Source organism: Asparagus officinalis, chromosome 4 (genome assembly GCF_001876935.1).
Source record: "Asparagus officinalis chromosome 4, Aspof.V1, whole genome shotgun sequence".
NCBI classification, from domain to species: Eukaryota; Viridiplantae; Streptophyta; class Magnoliopsida; order Asparagales; family Asparagaceae; genus Asparagus; species Asparagus officinalis.
In genome coordinates, this window is record NC_033797.1 from 21236055 (window position 1) to 21245500 (window position 9446).

A 9446-nucleotide genomic window follows, 5' to 3' on the forward strand; every position below is an offset into this window, starting at 1 on the left:
CGATTTTTTTTCGAAAAACAACAGAACAACCCCTTACCAAAGAAAGCTCTTCACATGATACACCACGTGTTTGGTGGGCCGCGACTATCATGATGGACAACTTCATTCTGTTAGAGCAAGTGCATCAAGCTCCCAGTTGGGAGTCCTAGTCAGCAAGCTCCCAAGAGCTCTCAAGCAATTTAGAATTAAAAATTAAAAAAATAAGTCTTAGGAGGTCATCCTTCTTCTATGGAGCTCCAACAAGCTCCTAGTTAGGACTTAGGAGCTTCAACAATATCAAAAAAGCCCCTCTTTTATTTTAATATTTTACTCATCCTTCTTCTACGGTCATTTTTCAACATATCATTTATTTCATTTATTTCATTTCTCAACAGTCATTTAACGTTCATTTTCTCAATGCTCATTTATTTCATTTATCTTCAAAGTATCATTTCCAACGAAGGCCATTAAAAAAAACGCACTCCATTTAAAAAAAATCACAAACTCCATCTTCTCCCTTCGACAAACCCAACCCCAATTCTTCGACTGACCAAACCCATTCATCCCCAAATCGCCGACAGACCAAACCCCAAATCCTCTCCCTTCGCCACCATCATCTCCGACCCAACCCCAGTCATCCATCATCTCCGAATCGAACGCCACCGCACAGTCTCCGATCCCACCCCGAACGCCATACCTCATCTCCGCGAAGGCCAGCGAACGCCCTCATCTCCGATTTTTGTCCGTTGAGGGGGGTTTTTGTAAATCCTCCCTCAGTTGGGAGCTCCCAAGCGCTCCACAAATTTGTGGAGCGCTTAGGAGCTCCGAAGCTCGGGAACGCCACGTCAGCGCTTGGGAGCTTGCTGGGAGCAGTTCGGAGGCTGCTGGAGGGGATTAAATCGGAGAGCTTGGCCACGTCGGAGCTGAGAGCGGGCTGGGGAGCTTGCTGCCCATGCTCTTAAGACATAGCGTTTCCTAGTTTCAGTTGGAACATGTGATAGAAATTTTTAAAAAAAATTGCAGATGTTTATTTCAGATACGCAGATGATAACCGCTCGAATAATTCGTCAGTCCCGAATACTTCCTCAGTATCGGGACCCACTTGGGTGCAAAATTGGTGTGCAATTGTTGGGTGTTCTTTAATGTTTAACTTAAAGAGGAGAAGTTGGGGAGGATGCACATTGGCCGTCCTTTTGAGCATGACCACGATTGGTATAAAATACGGTAGGGAGGAGGATTCTTCTCCCCTGGTCAAATGGGCAGCGCCATTTGAAAACGTCTTTGGTCTTTTGGTAATGTCACGCTCTTGTTAGATATATCATATCTATCAATATGCCTACTAATTTATTGGACTTATTATGTGTCACGCGCGTGTGGATAAGTGAGCTGAATGCGACCAACGTTGAAACTTCTTGGTGACCTCTTGTTCACTTGGTTTATCTTCAGATAATTACTCTCAAAATCACATTGTTCAAAATGCAGATATTTTTTAGTTTTGTCCTCAAAATTACTGTACTTATTATTTTAGCATGTCTCTTTTCTTCAGATCATCGTAAGAGTTTTCTTGATCACACCTGAAGAGAAGATTCAAAGTCAAATTAATATGTGAGTAAAGCCTTATGTTGGATAGAATAAGAAATAGTCGTGCGTTTAAAATAAAAGTTAGAGATGTTACCTATAGCTATAATTTTGGGATTAAAATTAATCCATAATTTTGTTTAAGGCTCGTTAACTCTAGATTGGACCCGAATATTTTCCTAACAAATGATATCAGAGCTAAATTTAAGGTCCAATTAATTAATATATAAGGAGACAAACGGTGTACTCTTTGAGTCAAAGAACTTTTTTGAGTTCATTCTTGTTCGTGAACTTTAGAAAAGCAATTCATGACAAAAACATTATAAAAACCTGTATCAATTGTCAGACTTAGATTCTCTTAGCTTACCCTTATACATTGGATTGCTCTTCAATTTTTAAGTCACCATTAAATTAAAGTAAACGTTTAATACATTTTTGGAACTTCCCAATTTTCGTTATTTATTAGGGTAAATTACGGTAAACCCCCAAGAACTTTTAATGTTTTGTAATAAACACCTAATAACTTTCAAAATTGATAAAAATGCCCAATAACCTTTTGCATTTTAGATATAGTCCCCATAAATTAGAACCAAACAACATAAAAAAGCATTTTGAAGGTTAATGTCAACAAAAATAAATGAAAAATATTGCAATTTTAGACATGAGCAAGAGGATAATGAATGACAAAAGATGAGATATTTATATTTTTTAGCATTGAATATATTAAAGGGTTCATAAATAGTTTTTATAATAATTGAATGGATATTCGGTCTTTTTTCAGCCACCTGAGTTGCAAGTGCCACATCAGATGTTACGGTGTTGACTTTGAGTGTTTTCTGCAATAGTTTTCGGGTTTAGTGCGATGTTGTAAGTTATTGGTGGTTTACTACGAAGCACTGAAAGTTCTTGACGGTTTAGTGTAATTTACCCTTTTTATTACGTCCACATCTTATTTTATAATTGTTGATGTCTGATATCAAATAGTCAAATGAAAAGAGTGATTAAGTTAACGGAGGTCTTCTAACTCTCCGAATGTCTGGTTCTAGAGTAAGTTGTGGGCAAGGTTGGGCTCCCGGTTGTTCCTCCGACGATCAAGTCAGTGATTCGCTTGAATAGAGAAGTAAAATAAACTACAATAGTTTTTAAGCACGGTGGATAGATGTAAAGATCTTACCTTATTATTGAAAATAATATCCCTATTTACAGTGATGGTAGAAAGGTAGAATGATAACTTCGCCTGAGTATGGGATGGTAGCTACGTCAGCCTCTGCTTTACAGGTGTCGGCCAACGACTGGAGGAGAGGTAACTTTAGTATTCAATGCGAAGTGATTGGGGTGTGCAGTGCCGTCGTAGTCCGATGTGATATAAAGACTATTAGGGGCAGAGGAATGATGACGCTTATAATGTATTTAATCGCATTTATTACGAGGTGATTGGTCGCCAGTGCACGGGAGGGGGCTCGAGGCTCGAGACATTTTGTCGCCTTTCTACTCGTCCGGTGGTCGAGAAGTACTGCCTTTTGAGCCGCCTTCGCAAGGTGTCGGCCGATTAGTCGGTTGAGTGGAGTGATTAAGCAGTCGATTTAGCAAAGGATCGACACGTAACGCCTTTCGAGATGTCGACTCGTGACACTTTTCAAATCGTCAACACGTAACACCTTTCGAGTCATCATCGCAAGATGTCGGCGTGTCGAGTCAACTGCATTAGACCTTACGTTATCTTAAAGCTCTGACTCGATCACGCATAATGTGGGACATTTGTCCGCCATTAATTGGAGATTATCTTTCATTACTAAAATGGCTATAACAGCAACAACAACAATAATATTAGCAGCAACAGCAGCAGTAGCTATAGTAGTAGCAGGAGCAGCAGCTATAGCTAACGGGTTCACAATCCCCAAATACAACCCGTCCCTAACCCCCGCAAGTCATCAAGGTGATTGGGGCTTGGGTGGGTTAGTTTAAAAGGCAAAGGATTGATCCATGTGTGTGACACGTGTTCCCAATTTCTAACTATTCACTTAGGACTCCAGTGTTTACTTAGCCAGCGCCATCAGACTTGGAATGCTGGTCTGGGGTATGATGAACCTCCCCAGGAAATTAAGCCCCATAGGTGACGTCGTTGATCCTGGATACGGACCCTTCCTTGAAAACCCCGCAGGTGATTGATCCACGATTCTAGACTGGCGGGCGGTATTAGTCGTGGGCCCTTCTGTCGGGTTGAGGGTTCAAGCTCGGGACTCCTCCCTACTGCGTGCGACCCCAGCCAAGAATATTCCTCCCACAAAAAAAAAAGATAATAAAACAGTGTGATGATGGACTGGTTCTATGCTCGTAACAAAGTCACTGGGGTCAAGAAGTATAAATTTGACACCGGAGTGGAGACCGCTTCAAAGGCTTCACGAGTAAATCAGTGTGGTCTAGCAGAATAAAGATTTATATTTAAATTTTCCGGAAAAGGGAAAATTGTGTGTCGATCATCAGAATTTATCGACAGCGATTTTGTGCGAAGGAATTTTTTTTTTTTGGGTGGGTTGGGTTTTTTTTTAAGAGAAGAAGATTCTTTTCCCTCTTATGGAAGTACTTGATTAGTGTTCACATTATTCATACTTTGACTGTTCACATCTCCCCAAGGTGAGGAGAGAATAGCCAACTCCAGAATTAATTAATCCGCTTCTCTCCTCACTTTGTGGTGTATAAGCATGTTCATCGTTGCCGCCAAATTCTCGTCTCCGTGTCAACCCCCGCAGTCCGGTTTGACTAACCACTTGAATAATTTAATCATTAACTGATTGATTAATGATTGAGCTCAATGTCTTGGTCCACCTACTCCCGCTGACTTGTCAACCTCGACCATTTTTTTTTTGTAACAAACCACACGTGGAGTAATACCAATGGCACCTTCCGGGTAACAGCAAGAGCTTCCAAGTGACCGAATCTTGAGAAATTCTTAATATCATTCTTTACAGAGTCCTTACCATTCATCCCCCCCTCTCCCCCTCCTTCCCCCTTTCAACCATGTAGTTTTTTCTTTGTATCTAGATTTGGAAACCAAATTGCTCGTTTTTTGGCTTAGATTGCAAAATCTTCAAACTTTAGTTGGAAATGGGAGGATGCAATGCCTAAGATGGTTGGCGCAACATGTAGTTCATGATTTGAGGGATTAATAAAATTTCTCTACTATTCTATCAAACAAATAAATAAATAAATCAAGAGTTTGCACGTGGATTTGCATACCATAGACGGGAAGATGATTGGAACTTGGGCCAGCCAAAAAAGCTATATGGAAAATGGTACAGGCACATCCCCAGGCACACCTTGTGCCACACCGTCTCTCTCAGCTACAGTGTATGGGGTCCACACATGAGATTAAAAAATCTCATGTATGGGCCCCGTGCACTATAGCTGAGAGAGGGGGTGTGGCACAAGGTGTGCTTGGGGGTGTGCCTATAGTGCCACCCAAACTATATAATGCAGTTTCTATTTTGTTCTAATATTCATTAACTACATAAAACAATGAGGCAGACCTATTGTCATAAATTCAAAAGGATTATATAATGCCTACAGCTTCGGTGCTCCATGAAGAATTGTTGGAGCATCGGTGACATATCTGTAAATAAATTTCTTAAAAATAGCTCTCACATTTCTATATAGATAGATTTAGCGGTTAGGAGGTGTTCCACATCCAAAATTGTAATTAACTAAGGTTAAAAGGTTATTTTAAGAAATACAATTTAGGAGAGAAACTGAATTTATGATTAGTTAGAGTTCTCCAACTAACTAATTTCAATTTAGCACCGAATTTATGATTAGTTAAAAGGTTAAAATTTAATTTTTAGAGTATTGATGGCAACATTAGTAAATACTTCTGCTATTTACTCTCATAATAGATTTCAGAGGCAACGGGAATATCTTTCTTGTACAACTATCTTTCTTGTACCACTGTTAGTTTCGTAAATACTTCGGTGCAATGATACAAAAGTTGATATTCATTTTTTAGGTGCCATGGATCCGCGACATTGGATTTGGATACTCACTCAGAAGCACACCCCGAACTGCTGACATCTCAATTTTCAGAGACTAGTTTCCAAATTCTCTCGTCTCCATAGCCCAAATCAGATCTGCAGAGCCAATGATTAGGGCATTGCAGTCATTCACAGCATAAGGAGCCGTTACAAAGGAAAAGAAACCTTTTCCCCAAATTAGTTCTCTATTCTCTTCAGTCTTCACACTTGATATGACTTGATCAATGGAACTTGCAGCTGAGAGATCCAAAGACATCAACTTGTTCCCTTTGGACTCTTCCAATGAAAAAGAAAGAGAAAAAGGGCTAGTTTCCGTTGAGCCGTGGGCCGTCTCGAACCTATCTAAAGAAGTAGATTCTCCGTGTTTTCATATTGTGGACCAAAAAAGCATTAAACTTCGCAGATGCCAAACACACTAAAAAATTAAAAAAGGGCGGGGGACTCCAAACTCTTGGCGATGCCAAACTCATTCCAGCACAGATTCTGGCACTCTCCCCTTCAATAATTGGTGGAGAAGCAAATTCTCATAAGAGAACAGAGAATTAAAAAGAAGAAAAATTCACCCACACCAATCATTTGGATATCAAAGTACTATTCAGCTTGCTACCTCAATCAAACTTTCCTCGTAAAGATAAGTTACCAACAGTTAGAGAAAATTATCATGGGAGTATATCTTGTTGAAAACGGCGAAGGAACGGCGAAGGAATCGTTGACAAATGTGGAAAAACGTGCAAAATCAGCATGGAAAAACGTGCAAAATCAGCACTACAGGAAAACCTCCGGGTCGGTCGACCGATCGCATAGGACCGGTCAACCGACCTCGTGCACATTACAGGGTTTGAAAACCCTTCTCTGGTCGGTCGACCGATGCACTCTTATCGGTCGACCGATGGAGGTAGACCGGTCGATCGAATAGAGGAGTACCGGTCGACCGAAAGCGGATACGGGCTGAAGTTGGTTTCCTAGCCTGTTTTTTATTGGGTTTTGATATAAATAGAAACACACGTTTCTAGAGTTTTGTGAGAGGAAAAAACCAGAGAACTAGCATTGTTTTGAGCAGTTTTGTGAGGGAGATTATTGTGAGGGAGTGTGAGATCATTGGTTGGATTATTTTGAGAGTTATTTGAGAGATTGTAACTCGTTGTTTCTCCTCCATATAGTGAAATCTCCCCCATCCTCTCACCGTAGACGTAGGCATTTGCCGAACCACGTAAATCTCTGTATTTGTGTGATTTTGGCTGTTAATTTTGTGAAATACACTCGTGTTTGGTTCTTCTCTCATCGCTCACCAATTCGGTTGGTTTGCGAGCACGCTTCCGCATGGCCCGGTATCAGAGCTCAGATTTTCAGATCTAGGATTTTGCATTGGGTGGAGGAAGATTCATTGTTTGAAGCTTGGATCTTGGAGATCTAGGCTTCGGTGGAGATAACATTATGGAGTTGTCATTGAGATCTTTCTTTCCTCGTGTGGTTAGGAGATCGAGTAGGAATCCTATCTAGGGTTCAGTTGGGTAATTTCTCAATTCTATCAAGTTCAAATCTTTCTTTACAATTGGAGTTAGTTTGCAATGGGAGAAGAAGTTGGTGAAAGCAGCAAGGCGATGATGAGTACAGTTCAGGTTACACTTCAGAGTATAAAGATTAGTGTTGTGAAGTACGATAGCAAAATCAACTTTTGTTTATGGATGAGCGACGTACATGACTCTTTGAATGCTCAAATTTGGAAGAGACCATCATGGTCCATGAGAGGCCATCGAAATATGATGCGGCGATATGGGACAAGATGAATCGAAATGCTTGTAGGGTAATTAGGCCTTGTTTGGAACAAAAGTTGAAATACGATGTGATTGGCGTGACATCTACGATGAAGATGTGAGAGATTCTCAATAATAAATATATTACGAAGAGTGTTAAGAGCCATTTGCACTTGCTGCAAAGATTGTTTAGGTTCCAGATGTCCAGGGGTACCTCACTTGCGGATCATATGAACAACTACACAAAGTTATTGTCGGACTTGGCGAACGTTGATGAAAAGATAACGGATGAGTACAAGGCGATTATTTTGTTAATCTCCTTACCCGATGAGGAGTATGATACCTTCGTGCTCACTTTGTTGAACGGGAGATCTTCCATCACATATAGTGAAGTGACTAATGCGGTGATGAATTACAATCTGAGGAGGAAGGACAAAGACTCAAAGAGACTTCCAAAGCTAGCACTTCAGGAGAGGCATTGTCGACCAGAGGAAGGAGTCCCTATCCGAGAGGTCGTAATAGAGGCGGGTCAAAGTCTAGAGACCGCTACCAGATTTCGAAGAACCAGTGTGCTTTCTGCAAAGAACAATGACATTAGAAGAGAGAATGCCCGAAGCTCAGATAGAAGGAGATTAGCAAGAAGAATGACCCGAAGGCCAATGATGTGAATGTCGCTAGAGGTGATGATTCAGATGATTCTTGCTTTTCTCTACTGATTACTCCAGAGGCGAACCATGTGGATGCATCGGATTGGATGCTGGATTCTGGCGCTACTTATCATGTGACTCCCCGACGAGATTGGTTTGCATCTTTCGAGAAACTCGATGAGGGCGTGGTAGTCATGGAAAATAATCAAACCTGTGACATTTGTGGGATAGGTACCGTCAGGATTCGGATGCACGATGGAGTTGTTCGAGAGCTGAATGAAATGAGATTTGTTCCTCAGTTGAAGAAGAATCTTATTTTCGTTGGAGTTTTGTAGGCAAAAGGATTCAAGGTGACTATTGAGAACACTGTAGCAAAAGTTACTAAGAAATCTTTGGTAGTGATAAAGGGGGTTCGCATTAGGAATCTTTATTATCTGAAGGGGAGCACCGATATTGGCCAGGTAGCTTCAGCTATTTCAGAGGCGTACACGAGCAGACTTTAGCACTACAGATTGGGACATAGGTAAAAAGTCACTGCAAACTTTGTGCAAGCAGAGGCTATTGAAGGGAGCCAAGAGTGGGAAGATAGAATTTTGTGAGCACTGCGTTCTTGGTAAGAAGACAAAGGTGAAGTTCAGGACAGCCGTACACAGGACGACCGACATCTTGGACTATGTGCACACGGATGTTTGGGGTCCCACCAAGACGTCATCATTTAGTGGTCGACATTGGTTCTTCACGTTTGTAGATGACTATTCTAGGTGTTGTTGGGTGTACACCATGAAGCATAAGAATGAAGTCCTAGAGTTATTTGTGGAGTGGAAGAGAAGATTATAACTGCAAACTGGGAGAAAAATCAAGACGTTGAGATCCGATAACGACGTCGAGTACACTTTAGACCCCTTTCAACAGCTATGTCGGCATAGAAAGACACTTCACAAAGAATGGGGTGGCACAGAGATTGAATCGATTTTTACAGGAGAAGGTCTGATGTTTGTTATCACAGAGTGATTTAGAGAAGATCTGTTGGGTTGATGTATTTTCATATGCAAGTCACCTCATTAATAGTCCGTCTTCATCTACGATAGAGGAAAAGACTCCTATGGAGATGTGGTCAGGAGAGCAAACACGCGATTATGATCAGGTCAAGGTATTTGGGTGCCCTGCATTTTATCATGTAAAGACTGATAAATTGGAACCTCGAGCTAGAAATACCATATTTGTTGGATTCAAACGTAGTGTTAAAGGATACAAGCTTTAGGATCCAGTTGATAAGAAGATTGTGCTGAGTAGAGACGTCACTTTCGATGATGTTTCGATCTTGAAGTTTCTCAACTCTTATCAGGTGGAGAGTACCCCGACAGAGGAGATATCGCAGGTGATGGAGATTGATGCAGCTCCACAGTGTCCAGATGGGACCGTATCCATTAGAGTGCCGACTGAGGTGACGTCAGGCGAGCACA